Raw genomic sequence first — 14651 nt, 5'->3', positions numbered from 1 at the left:
GGTCGCAAAGAGTGGGGACAAGACTGAGCAATTAACACTTTCACTTTTTTCATTTTCGTGTCCGTTCTTGGGATATTTAAGCATTTTCTGCTACTTTCCCCCAGTGCTAGCATTGACAGAGCAGCTTTTAACTCAGGTAGCCCGGGTTCTGCCTCTTACTAGGTGTGTGATCTCAAGCAAGTCACTTAGCTTCTTTAAGTTCCCAGTTTTATCATTTTATCCTAAGGTGGAAGATACCAGCCACCTCCTCAGATTGGAAAGATTAAACGAAAAGTTTTTTATACCAAAGTCTCCCGGCCCACAACCACCTCAAGGTGAGATTCCTGAAGGACGGAAGCCTTTGTTGAGAGAGTTGTCATCTCCCACAGGGCCCTGTGTGAGGGAGAAGAGTGTGATTTATCATGAATGAAGTAAAACGAGAGAGGATTTGTAGGAAGGCCTATGGCTGGGGCTCTCCCAGCACTAGGACCATCCAAGGGCCACCCAGCTCCCACCAGGCTTAATCGTCCTTTCTCTTCTTAGCCAACACCCACTGCCAATCTCCTGATCCTCACTATCTTCCAAGACCTTACTGTCTAGGACATTTCCCCTCCCTTAATCTCCAGCCACACAGCTTCCACCCCACACAGGGTCTGGAGGATTGAGGCCAACCCTAGAAATTTCCATAAAGGCACTGACTGCCTCCATGGTAAAACAAGATGCTGAGCCTCTCCTGAGGTTGTCCTGGTGAGCTGGGATCCTCATTTGTTCCCTAACTCCTTCCCCAGAATGGATATTCCAGCCTTCGCCAGTTCCCCCTAATCCTGGGAGTGGAGAGGTGCAACCTGCTAGAAGGCCCAACTCAGATGTCTCTTTCTGGGAGGTGCCTTTAGTGTAGTGGTGAAGTTTATGAGTTGCATTTTACTTATTTTTTGACTGCACAGTGCATGTAGGATTTTAGTTTCCCGACCAGGGATTGAACCATGCTCCCTGCATTGGAAACTCGGAGTCTTAACCACTGGACCACCAGGAAAGTCCTTTGTGGTTTGCATTTTAAACTGTGTTTAAATCCTGGCCACACCAGTTAAACTACTAGTTATGTGATCTCCAGAAGTGGTTTTAATCTGTCAATTCTTTGCCTGTAAAAGAACAATAGTCAATATTCAGCTATTTTTGAGTTCTGAAATGTTGGTGTTTTCTTGGTGAAATACTGTTAACTTATCTAAATCTTAAATGTGAATTATTTTTATGTTGAGACTAAGATCAATGACTTAGCCAATTGATGTGAAAAGACATATTGATACTGTATAAATTTATGCAGATCCGCCCATGTGAATCTCAATAAGCATCTGTAGTGAGCTACTGCCAAGCTTCTGTTACAAGCCTGAGTGTTACTCATAGGTCAAAGACTTTCCAAACAAGTGAATGGATATGAGAAAAAATGATACCACCATCTATACATGATGAAAATAAAAAATTCTGAATATGTTTTCTTTTTAACCAAAACCATAGCTTAGTGGCGCTAAAAGTGTGCAGACTTTGCAAAGAAACAAAAAAAACCATTCAGAAAGATCTCAAATCTATTGAATAAGAGGTGAAACTATTTGGAGAAGAAGGATGCTTCAACTCTGGCCCTTTGGTCCATTTTCCATAAAGCGGTCATGTTTCTTCTAAAACCTAAGTCAGGACGCTCGGGACCCCACCATCTTCCTGGGAAGGAGCCAGAGGTCCTTTTGTCTGCTCACCCTCCCAACCCCTCCTCCCTGTCTCTCCCAGCACTCATCCACCCAACCAGCAATTTCTTTCTTGTTCGTCTAACACCCTGATCACCTTCCCACTTCAAGACTTTGCTTTTCCTGCCCCCTGATACCCACACAGCACCCACCACTGCTTCCTTCAGGCCTCTGCTCAAAGGAGCCTTCTTAACTTGTTGTATGCAAAATATTGGGTTGGCCAAAACGTTCATTTGGGTTTTTCCATAAGATGGTACAGAAAAGCTTGGACCAACTTTCTGGCCAACCCAATACCAGTTATCTCTTTACTGCCCTGCTGGTTCTTTTTCCTAACTTGTCTAACCTGACTTCTTACTTGTCTGTCATTTTCTTATCTAAAGTCCATCTTCCCTGAGGGTGGGGAGTTTGTTTTGCTGGCAGATGAAGTCTTGGCACCTGAAAGCAGGGCCTGACTCACAGAGGAAGTTCAATAAATACCAGTTGCTTCTATGAAAACTGGGTATCAAATGAAAATATTTGGAGTTTGACTAAGACCCTTTCTTCATCATCCCATTTCCTCCCATCCCTCCACTGGGGTAGTATTGCAGAGAGCTTCTTCAGCCACTGCTGGTGCTCTGTAGACAAAAACACCCTGTAATTCAATGATGGCACCATTCATGTGCTTTATTAGTATTATTTTTAATAATTTCATTGAGATATTTATATACCGTGCCATTCACCCATTTAAAGTGTGTAATTCAGTGGTTTGTAGTATAATCACGGAGTTGTGCAACCATAAACACAATCAATTTCAGAACATTTGCAATACCCAGAAGAAACTGCTGTCCTTAGCCTTAACTCCCCATATCTTACCCCAGAGTTAGAGACCAGCCTAACCTGCCTCTTGAGAAATCTGTATGCAGCTCAGGAAGCAACAGTTAGAACTGGACATGGAACAACAGACTGGTTCCAAATAGGAAAAGGAGTACGTCAAGGCTGTATATTGTCACCCTGCTTATTTAACTTCTATGCAGAGTACATCATGAGAAATGCTGGACTGGAAGAAACACAAGCTGGAATCAAGATTGCCGGGAGAAATATCAATAACCTCAGATATGCAGATGACACCACCCTTATGGCAGAAAGTGAAGAGGAGCTAAAAAGCCTCTTGAAAGTGAAAGAGGAGAGTGAAAAAGTTGGCTTAAAGCTCAACATTCAGAAAACGAAGATCATGGCATCCGGTCCCATCACTTCATGGGAAACAGATGGGGAAACAGTGGAAACAGTGTCAAACTTTATTTTTTTGGGCTCCAAAATCACTGCAGATGGTGACTGCAGCCATGAAATTAAAAGACGCTTCCTCCTTGGAAGAAAAGTTATGACCAACCTAGATAGTATATTGAAAAGCAGAGACATTACTTTGCCAACTAAGGTCTGTCTAGTCAAGGCTATGGTTTTTCCTGTGGTCATGTATGGATGTGAGAGTTGGACTGTGAAGAAGGCTGAGCGTCAAAGGATTGATGCGTTTGAACTGTGGTGTTGGAGAAGACTCTTGAGAGTCGCTTGGACTGCAAGGAGATCCAACCAGTCCATTCTGAAGGAGATCAACCCTGGGATTTCTTTGCAAGGAATGATGCTGAAGCTGAAACTCCAGTACTTTGGCCACCTCATGTCAAGAGTTGACTCATTGGAAAAGACTCTGATGCTGGGAGGGATTGGGGGCAGGAGGAGAAGGGGACGACAGAGGATGAGAGGGCTGGATGGCATCACGGACTCGATGGACGTGAGTCTGAGTGAACTCCGGGAGGTGGTGATGGACAGGGAGGCCTGGCGTGCTGCGATTCATGGGGTCGCAAAGAGTCGGACACGACTGAGCGACTGAACTGAACGGAACTGAATCTACTGTCTATAAATTTGTCCATTCTGGATGTTCCATTTATTATTACTGTTTTTTTAATTTGTCTTTTAATTGGAGGAGAATTGCTTTACAGCGTTGTGTTGGTTTCTGCCATACAACAAGGCAGTTCAGTTCAGTTCAGTCGCTCAGTCGTGTCCGACTCTTTGCGACCCCATGAAGCACAGCACTCCAGGCCTCCCTGTCCATCACCATCTCCCGGAGTTCACTCAGACTCACGTCCATCGAGTCCGTGATGCCATCCAGCCATCTCATCCTCTGTCGTCCCCTTTTCCTCCTGCCCCCAATCCCTCCCACCATTAGAGTTTTTTCCAATGAGTCAACTCTTCGCATGAGGTGGCCAAAGTACTGGAGTTTCAGCTTTAGCATCATTCCTTCCAAAGAACACCCAGGGCTGATCTCCTTCAGAATGGACTGGTTGGATCTCCTTGCAGTCCAAGCGACTCTCAAGAGTCTTCTCCAACACCACAGTTCAAAAGCATCAATTCTTCAGCGCTCAGCTTTCTTCACAGTCCAACTCTCACATCCATACATGACCACTGGAAAAACCATAGCCTTGACTAGACAGACCTTTGTTGGCAAAGTAATGTCTCTGCTTTTCAATATGCTGTCTAGGTTGGTCTTAACTTTTCTTCCAAGGAGTAAGCATTTTTTAATTTCATGGCTGTAGTCACCATCTTCAGTGATTTTGGAGCCCTCCAAAATAAAGTCTGACACTGTTTCCACTGTTTCCCCATCATTATGCATGTACCACCTCCCTCTTGAGCCTCCCTCCCCTGGACATTCTGTTTACATAGAATCAAATGTGATGCTTTGTGACTGGCTTCTTCCATTTAGCATATTTTCAAGCTTCACGCATGCTGTGCCATGCCGTACATCCATGTGCAGCACTTTATTCCTTTTTATCATGAAATAAAGTTCCATCATGTGGGCATGCTGCATGTTATTCATCCAATCAGCAGTCGGTGGACATTTGGGTTGCTTCCATTTGGGGCCATTATGAATGAGGTCGCATGAACATTTGTGTACTAGTTTTTGTGTAGAAACATGTTTTCCCTTCTCTTGGGTGTGGGAACTTCCCTGGTGGCTCAGACTGTTAAGCATCTGTCTACAATGAGGGAGACCCGGGTTCGATCCCTGGGTCAGGAAGATCCCCTGGAGAAGGAAATGGCAATCCACTCCAGCACTGTTGTCTGGAAAATCCCATGGATAGAGGAGCCTGGTAGGCTACAGTCCATGGGGTTGCAAAGAGTCTGAGCGATTTCGCTTTCACTTTTTCACTTTGGGTGTGGTTAACTCTGTGTTTCACGATATGAGGCGTTTTGTTTGGATTGTTTTCCAAAGTGACTGCACCATTTCACATTCCCACCAGCAGTACTTAAGGGTCCCAGTGTCTCCCCATCGTCCTTAGCACTTGTTATCTGTCTTTTTTTTTTTTTTATCTGTCTTTTTGATGATAGCCATCTCACAGGTTTATGGGTCTTTTTTCATTTTCTTTATGGTGCTGCTTGAAGCACAAACAAATTTTAATTTTGGAAATTCGCTGGCGGTCCAGTGGTTAGGACTTGGTGCTTTCACTGCCAGGGCCTAGGTTCGATCCTGATCGGGGAACTAAGGCCCACATGCTGCCCAGGCGGCTAATAAGTAAATAAATGTGGACTTCCTGTTCTGAGCAGGAGTAGGGTTTCTGCTTCTTGAATCTTTAACGTCCTGTCTTTTGCCAGTTTTGGAAAATTAGTAATCATCCTGTCTTTAAATATTGCCTTTCCCCGATTCTTTGTTTCTCCTTATAGAACTTCTTAGACCTGTGTGAATTTGTTATTCTTCCTTCTATGTGTCCTAACTTCTGTTTCATATTTTCCACCATTTTACCCTTCTGTGCCTTCTGAGCACAATCTATTCCTCAGATATGTCTCCCAAGTCAGTCATTTTCATTTCGAATTCATTTAACTTGTTATGTTACTAATTGCCCTTTTAAAATTGTGTTACATTGAGTGCATTTTTATTTTTAAAAGTTCTGTTTGATTGTTCTTAAAACCTGGCTCCTTGGCCCAGTGGTTAGGACTCCACGCTTGCACTGCTGAGAATGTGGGTTCCATCCCTTGTTGAGAAGCTAAGGTCCCATAAGCCACAAGGTACAGCCAAAAAAACCCACAAAACCACCCTGCCTCTGTTTCCACCCCGATAATGTCTTATTCTTTAGCTTTCTAATTCCTAATACTTTTTCCTTTAATCATTTGTTAAGTGATTGTATTGAATTATAACATCAGTTCAGTTCAGTCACTCAGTCATGTCCGACTCTTTGCGACCCCGTGGACCGCAGCACGCCAGGTTTTCCTGTCTGTTGCCAACTCCCCGAGCTTGCTCAAACTCATGTCCATTGAGTCACTGATGTCATTGAATTATACATCTGAAAAAGTATACAAATCCTACATATGCATGTCACTAAATCTTCAAAAACTGAACAAACACAGGTAACCGGCACTTGGATCAGGACACAGAATATTCCAGTACCCCTAGAAGCCTCCCTCATGTCCACTCCTTACCCCTAAAGGCAGCCACTCTCCGCCCCCACCCTGCTTTTTTGGCACTCGGGATTTTAGTTCTCAGACCTGGGATCAAACCCATACCCCCTGCAGTAGATGTGCAGAGTCTTAACCATTGGACCTCCAGGGAAGTCCGGCAACCACTCTGTAATCACCTTTAACAGACTTATTTTGTGTTCTCTTTCAGAGTGTTGTCCTGTATTCTGGAGACCTGGGGCCTCTGGTTTGTTTTGTCTTCTGAGTTTCCACCCCAGTGAATTGTCCCCCTGGGGGGTTTGACATTTCTTACTGTGAGCTCATCCTTAGGGTGGCTGGTTCTTGTTTTTTTTTCCCTCCAATAGAATCTGTTGCAGCCTGGATCTTGGGAGCACGACTTCCAAGCTTTTTTTCTCCCTTTTTGCTTTTCCCCCAGAAGTATCCTCAGGCTTTGTTCAGTACTTATGTCTTTCGAGTTGGGACTTTCCTGAACCATTCCTGTCCAGTCAGTGCAGCGCTGGGTTGGGAGTTCTGATTCTCAGGCTGCAACAGACAAGCTTGCTTGTCATCTCCTTGTAGGTGAGCATTTTTAAAAATAATTTTATTCATTTATTTATTTGGGGGTATGCTGGGTCTTCGTTGCCGCATGGGCTTTTTCTCAGATTTTTGGTGAGCGGAAGGCTACTAGTTGTATGGGGCTTCTTACTGTGTTGGCTTCTCTCTTGTTGCTGAGCGCAGGCTCTGAAGCACAGGTTCAGTAGATGTGGTGCACGAGCTTAGCTCTTCCGTGTCATGTGGGAGCTTCCCAGACCAGGGATCGAACCCATTTCTCCTGCATTGGCAGGCAGATTCTTTACCACTGAGCCACCGGGGAAGCCCCCTAGATGGGCATTTTTTCTCAAGTTCTTTAAAGGTCCAGCTTTAGACAGAGCTCTCAGGACCTGCCCCGAGCTTAGGCATGCTCCCAAGGCTGCCTCCTATCCCCACATGTGCTTGAGCACAAGCCCCTGCTGTGCCCCTGTCCTCACCCCAGAAGCAGGGCAAGCTGTTCTCTGCAAGGGTCAGCCCCCTCTTATTTCTGGCATCTGGGATTTCTCTCTTTCCTGGGACCTCAGCTGAGTGTTTCAAATAATTTCTGTTCTGACCACCTTGAGGAGGTACTGAGCATTTGAAAGGTAGTTAATGCGACTGTGGAACTCATTTTTAAATTCTGTTTAATTTTAACCAAACTTCATTGAAATTTAAATAGCACATGTGGCTGGTGGCTCCCTTACTGGACAGTGCAGCCTTTGAAAGGAAGAAGGAGCTTAGGTCAGACCAACCCCAGGGCATGGATAACCCGCATTCCAGCCTCCTGGGTTGGCCTGGATTCCATTCTGTGGGTTTGGACCCCTGTGTGCTTGATGAAATGGGCCAGTCAACCTGGAGGACAGGCCCTGGGCGGTGCCCCAGGGATTTGTATTAGGCCCCACCTATTTATGTCTATTTATAGGGTGACAGAGTTGAGAAGGATCCCCCCTGCAATGCGGGAGACCTGAGTTCAGTCCCTGGGTCTGGAAGATCCCCTGGAGAAGGGAAAGGCTACCCACTCCGGTGTTCTGGCCTGGAGAATTCCATGGACTGTGTAGTCCACGGGGTCACAGAGTTGGACATGACTGAGCGGCTTTCACTTTCATGGCAACTTAGGTGACAGTCAAGAGCCTGGATGACCTCTTTTGTCCCTTAAACCCTCAGCGTTCCTTCTCTGTCCCCTCCCCACTCCTCTATTCTGTCTTCAGCCCTTTGCTGACTCCAGACTCTCCCTGAAAAGTTCTTCCTCCAGGGCTCCAGGTCCCCTGGATGCTTCGATAAACAGCCTCATTCATCTTAGGGTTCCCCAAACTGGTCCCACTTTCCAAAGCCTGCAGGCCTCTGCCCATCCTGATGAACTTATGGTTGCCAGCAGGGGTGGGCAGGGGGAGGAATGGATGAGGGAAGAGACAGTTAGGGATTTGGGGATGGACATGTACACACTGTTATATTTAAAGTGGCGCTAGTGGAATGGAGTAGCCATCATGGTCAACAAAAGAGTCCGAAATGCAGTACTTGGATGCAATCTCAAAAATGACAGAATGATCTCTGTTCGTTTCCAAGGCAAACCATTCAATATCACAGTAATCCAAGTCCATGTCCCAACCAGTAATGCTGAAGAAGCTGAAGTTGAACGGTTCTATGAAGACCTACAAGACCTTTTAGAACTAATACCCCCCAAAAAATGTCCTTTTCATTATAGGGGACTGGAATGCAAAAGTAGGAAGTCAAGAAACACCTGGACTAACAGGCAAATTTGGCCTTGGAATACAGAATGAAGCAGGGCAAAGGCTAACAGGGTTTTGCCAAGAGAACGCACTGGTTATAGCAAACACCCTCTTCCAACAACACAAGAGAAAACTCTACACATGGACATCACCAGATGGTCAACACTGAAATCAGATGGATTATATTCTTTGCAGCCAAAGATGGAGAAGCTCTGTACAGTCAGCAAAAACAAGACCAGGAGCTGACTATGGCTCAGATCATGAACTCCTTATTGCCAAATTCAGACTTGAATTGAAGAAAGTAGGGAAAACCACTAGACCATTCAGGTATGACCTAAATCAAATCTCTTATGATTATACAGTGGAAGTGAGAAATAGATTTAAGGGCCTAGATCTGATAGATAGAGTGCCTGATGAACTATGGACTGAGGTTCGTGACATTGTACAGGAGACAGGGATCAAGACCATCCCCATGGAAAAGAAATGCAAAAAAGCAAAGTGGCTGTCTGGGGAGGCCTTACAAATAGCTGTGAAAAGAAGAGAGGCAAAAAGCAAAGGAGAAAAGGAAAGATATAAGCATCTGAATGCAGAGTTCCAAAGAATAGCAAGAAGAGATAAGAAAGCCTTCCTTAGCAATCAATGCAAAGAAATAGAGGAAACAACAGAATGGGAAAGACTATCTCTTCAAGAAAGTCAGAGATACCAAGGGAACATTTCATGCAAGGATGGGCTCGATAAAGGACAGAAATGGTCTGGACCTAACAGAAGCAGAAGATATTAAGAAGAGGTGGCAAGAATACACAGAAGAACTGTACAAAAAAGATCTTCACAACCAAGATAATCACGATGGTGTGATCACTAATCTAGAGCCAGACATCCTGGAATGTGAAGTCAAGTGGGCCTTAGAAAGCATCACTATGAACGAAGCTAGTGGAGGTGATGAAATTCCAGTAGAGCTATTACAAATCCTGAAAGATGATGCTGTGGAAGTGCTGCACTCAATATGCCAGCAAATTTGGAAAACTCAGCAGTGGCCACAGGACTGGAAAAGGTCAGTTTTCATTCCAATCCCAAAGAAAGGAAATGCAAACGAATGCTCAAACTACCGCACAATTGCACTCATCTCACATGCTGGTAAAGTAATGCTCAAAATTCAAGCCAGGCTTCAGCAATACGTGAACCGTGAGCTTCCAGATGTTCAAGCTGGTTTTAGAAAAGGCAGAGGAACCAGAGATCAAATTGCCAACATCTGCTGGATTATGGAAAAAGCAAAAGAGTTCCAGAAAAACATCTACGTCTGCTTTCTTGACTATGCCAAAGCCTTTGACTGTGTGGATCACAATAAACTTTGGAAAATTCTGAAAGAGATACCAGACCACCTGACCTGCCTCTTGAGAAATCTGTATGCAGCTCAGGAAGCAACAGTTAGAACTGGACATGGAACAGACTGGTTCCAAATAGGAAAAGGAGTACGTCAAGGCTGTATATTGTCACCCTGCTTATTTAACTTCTATGCAGAGTACATCATGAGAAACGCTGGACTGGAAGAAACACAAGCTGGAATCAAGATTGCTGGGAGAAATATCAATAACCTCAGATATGCAGATAACACCACCCTTATGGCAGAAAGTGAAGAGAAGCTAAAAAGCCTCTTGATAAAAGTGAAAGAGGAGAGTGAAAAAGTTGGCTTAAAGCTCAACATTCAGAAAACGAAAATCATGGCATCTGGTCCCATCATTTCATGGGAAATAGATGGGGAAACAGTGGAAACAGTGTCAGATTTTATTTTTTGGGGCTCCAAAATCACTGCAGATGGTGACTGAAGCCATGAACGTAAAAGACGCTTACTCCTTGGAAGAAAAGTTATGACCAACCTAGATAGCATATTGAAAAGCAGAGACATTACTAAGGTCCGTCTGGTCAAGGCTATGGTTTTTCCAGTAGTCATGTATGGATGTGAGAGTTGGACTGTGAAGAAGGCTGAGCGCTGAAGAATTGATGCTTTTGAACTGTGGTGTTGGAGAAGACTCTTGAGAGTCCCTTCGACTGCAAGGAGATCCAACCAGTCCATTCTAAAGGAGATCAGCCCTGGGTGTTCTTTGGAAGGAATGATGCTAAAGCTGAAACTCCAGTACTTTGGCCACCTCATGCGAAGAGTTGACTCATTGGAAAGACTCTGATGCTGGGAGGGATTGAGGGCAGGAGGAAAAGGGGACGACAGAGGATGAGATGGCTGGATGGCATCACTGACTCGATGGACATGAGTTTGAGTGACCTCTGGGAGTTGGTGATGGACAGGGAGGCCTGGCGTGCTGTGATTTATGGCGTCGCAAAGAGTCAGACACGACTGAGCGGCTGAACTGAACTGAACTGAAGTGGTAAAGAACCCACCTGCCATTGCAGGAGACATAAGAAGCATGTGTTTGATCCCTGGGTCAGGAAATCCCCTGGAGGAGGGCATAGCAACCCATTCCAGTATTCTTGCCTGGAGATCCCATGGACAGAGGAGCCAGGTGGGCTACAGTCCGTGGGGTTGCAAAGAGTTGGACACGACTGAAGCAACTTAGCACACCCTTAGCACGAAACCAACAAGAACCTACGGTAGAGCCCAGGGAAGTCTGTTTCATGTTATGTGGCAGCCTGGATGGGAGGGGAGCTTGGGAGAGAATGGATTCATGTGTATGGCTTAGTCCCTTCACTGTCCACCTGAAACTATCACAACATTGTTAATCGGTTATACCCTAATAAAAAATAAAAAGTTTTTTTTTTTAAGCCAGTCTCAAACATTACCTCCCCCAAAAGCCCAACTTCCCTACTCCCCAAATATTCTAATGCACGTCCATGTTCTAATACGTATGTACACAGGTGTGTGTACATATACACATGGATAACATTTGTTTTTAAGAGTAAGCTTTATAGCATAAGATTCAGAATCCACCCAGGGGTGTAAGGTGAAAAGTTTGTTTCCCTCGACGCCCTAGGCTCCAGGCCACCCAATTCCCCTTTCCAAAGACAACTGCTTCCCTGGTGGCTCAGATGGTAAAGAATCCGCCTGCAATGCGGGAGACCCGGGTTCGATCCCTGGGTTGGGAAGATCCCCTGGAGGAGGGCATGGCTACCCGCTGCAGTATTCTTGCCCGGAGAGTCGCCATGAACAGAGGAGCCTGGCAGGCTACAGTCCGTGGGGTTGCAAAGAAGCAGACAGGACTGTGAGCACACAGGCACACGTGGGCAGAACAAAACCTTGGCACACACCTGGAAGCCCATCAGCGGTAGAACAGGTGAAAAAGTCGTCATGTCATTCAGTGGGGTAGCTCACCAAAGTGAGAATGAGTCAGCTACAGCTGCACACAGTGTGGGTAAATGAAAGCAGCCAGACACAGGGCCTCCTCGGGCAGTCCGGTGGTTAAGACTCGGCACGTCCACTGCAGTGGGGGCGCACTCGGGTTCCATCCCTGGTGGGGGAACTAAGATCCCACATGTCTCACGGTGCAGCGAAAAAGAAAAAAAAACAGACATAAAAACATACTGAGTCTTTATATATTAAATGTCCGAAAAACAGGCAAAACTCAACTCCAGTGTTAGAAGTCAGGAGAGCAGTTAGTTTTGGGGTAGCACACGCTGGTATTGGGAGGCTGGAACCTACCGCTCCATCTAGATGCTGGTCAATTGGGTGTGTGAAAATTCACTGAGCTTTTCCTATATATATACACCTTTATATATGTATATTATATTACACTTTTAAAAAAGAAGTTACAAAAAAGAAATGAGAAACCTTTCCATATACTGCAATCAGGGATCTCTAAGGCTGAGATGGAAAGAAAAAAAGGGAGTACACGCCCATTAAAAACAAGTTGTTTTCTGGGAAGAGCATGAACCTCTTATCTGCTGGCAAAGCCACAGTATAATTGCGTGGGCCTCCTGAACTTCTGCCACGTGAATGTATTTCTTATTGGAGAAAATGAAAGTTTCAGATTGGCCTTTAAGAAACATTACGGGGCCCCTGCCAGGCACTGGCTGGACCACGCTTCCTGCTCCTCACCTGATCCTGAGAGGACCAGCACCAGCCTGCAGGTACCCACAGCGTGAGCGATGCTGGCAGTGAGGCCTGGAATGAACCACCCCACTCCTGTGATGGAGAATTTCAGAAGCACCTGGATCTGAGGTTCCCCAGCTCTGGCTTTCACAGATGTGCTTTGGTGGCTTAGGAGCCTGGAGAAGGGCCCCCGAGGCCGTGACCCCAGCTTTAAGCACTGTGACTCTATTCTGTGTGCTCGGTTCTATGAAGCTATTGTTAGAAAAATAACTCCATTGCTAAAGAGTCCAAAAGCCCCTTTTCTAATGAAATGCTTGCCCAGAAGTTCTCAGTAGCCTGTTGGTTATGTGGCTCTATTTACGGGACTGTCTCGAAAGTTGCAAGGATCTCAGTATCCACCGTGCATCAGTAATATTTGCAATCACCATGACGACCAAAAGCACCCCTTAAATCATCCAGCGGGCAAGAGGTGGCTGGGGTGCACTAACCAAAGCAAGAGATTCTTCACCAGTGTGACGGTCCACAAACTTTCTGGGATACCCCCCAGTGACAAGGAGCTCACTACCTCCCCAGGCAGCCCATGCCGCATTCAGCAGCTCTGTCTCCACACACAACTTCCTTTTCCCTGTAATGTCCACCAGTTAGTTCCAGGTATCAGTCAAAACATGGAAAGTAAATCAAACTCCTTTCCCATATTTACATCACACCACCCATGAGATGGGGGCTTCCCTGGTGGCTCAACGGCAAAGAATCTGCCTGCGATGCAGGAGCCTTAAGAGATCTGGGTTCGATCCCTGAGTCAGTAAGATCCCCTGGAGCAGGGCACAGCAACCGACTCCAGTATTCTTGCCTGGAGAATCCCATGGACAGAGGAGCATGGTGGGCTACAGTCCATGGGGTGGCATAGAGTCAGACTCGACTGAGCACAGCACAGCACCCATGAGTCATTTCTTTTCTAAGTTTTCCATTTGCTTGTTTATTTACTTGGCTGTGCTGGGTCTTAGTTGCAGCTCACAGGACTTCTAGTTGTTTTTTAGTTGTTAAGTCATGAACGGCTCTTTGCATCTCCATGGACTGCAGCATGCCAGGCTTCCTGTTCTTCACTATCTCCCAGAGTTTGCTCAGACTCATGTTCATTGAGTTGGTGATGCCATCCAACCATCTCATCCTCTCTCCTCCCCTTCTCCTCCTGCCCTCAGTCTTTCCCAGCATCAGGGAGGATCTCTAGCTGCAGAATGTAAACTCTTAGATACAACATGTGGGATCTAGTTCCCTGACCAGGGATCAAACCCAGGCCCCCTTGCTTTGGAACTGCAGTCTTAACCACTGGACCACTAGGGAACTCCAGCCATGAGATATTTCTGTCAAAACGATCAACTGAGCCGAGTCAAGTCTCTATATTTAACCTCTCTTCCCATTTATAGAAAATAAAGGGGACGGAGGAATGAGGTAAGTGCCACCTCAAGGAAAATGACAGATCCAGAAGATGGAACTTTGTACAAGATGATTGGCCTGGGACAAAAAAAAAATACCAGGGATGAAAGGATTGGTGGGGGCACAGGAAGAAAGAGAACAACAGACAAAGGTGCCCTGAGCCTTGACTGGGCCCTGATGCAACCAGCAAAAGAATAACAACTCAGCTATAAAATGCTTAGCTGAGAAATCTGGGGAAACTGACTTTAGACTAGATAGTAGTAATACTGGAAATTATTATTTGTTTTTCATTTTTAAAAATATTTATTTGGCTGTTCTGGGTCTTAGTTGCAGCATGAGGGATCTAATTCCCTGACCAGGGATTGAACCTGGGCCCCCTGCATTTGAGAGCGCAGAGTCTTAGCCTCTGGACCACCAGAGAAGTCCCTATTGTTAATTTTCTTGAGTCTGATCATGGTTTTGTGGTTTTGAAGATAATGTATTTTTAGGAGGCGTCTGCATGCTGAAGTATTCGCTATGTTCAGGAAGTGAAATGTCATGATGTTTGCAAAGTGATTTCAAATAGTTCAGCAAAACCAACCAAACAATTAACCTTGTACACACACTGCCAGATGTTAACAATTATTGGATGTAGGTGGCAGGTGTAAGGGACTCATTAACTTATTATTTCAAGGTTTCTTAATGTTTGAAATGCCTCATAATGAAAAGTTTGCAGAAACATCTTTCCTTACAGACAGCCCACTGGGGGGACTTCCA

The sequence above is a fragment of the Budorcas taxicolor genome, chromosome 2 (assembly GCF_023091745.1).
Source record: "Budorcas taxicolor isolate Tak-1 chromosome 2, Takin1.1, whole genome shotgun sequence".
Lineage (NCBI taxonomy): Eukaryota > Metazoa > Chordata > Mammalia > Artiodactyla > Bovidae > Budorcas > Budorcas taxicolor.
This window is presented reverse-complemented; position numbering follows the sequence as displayed.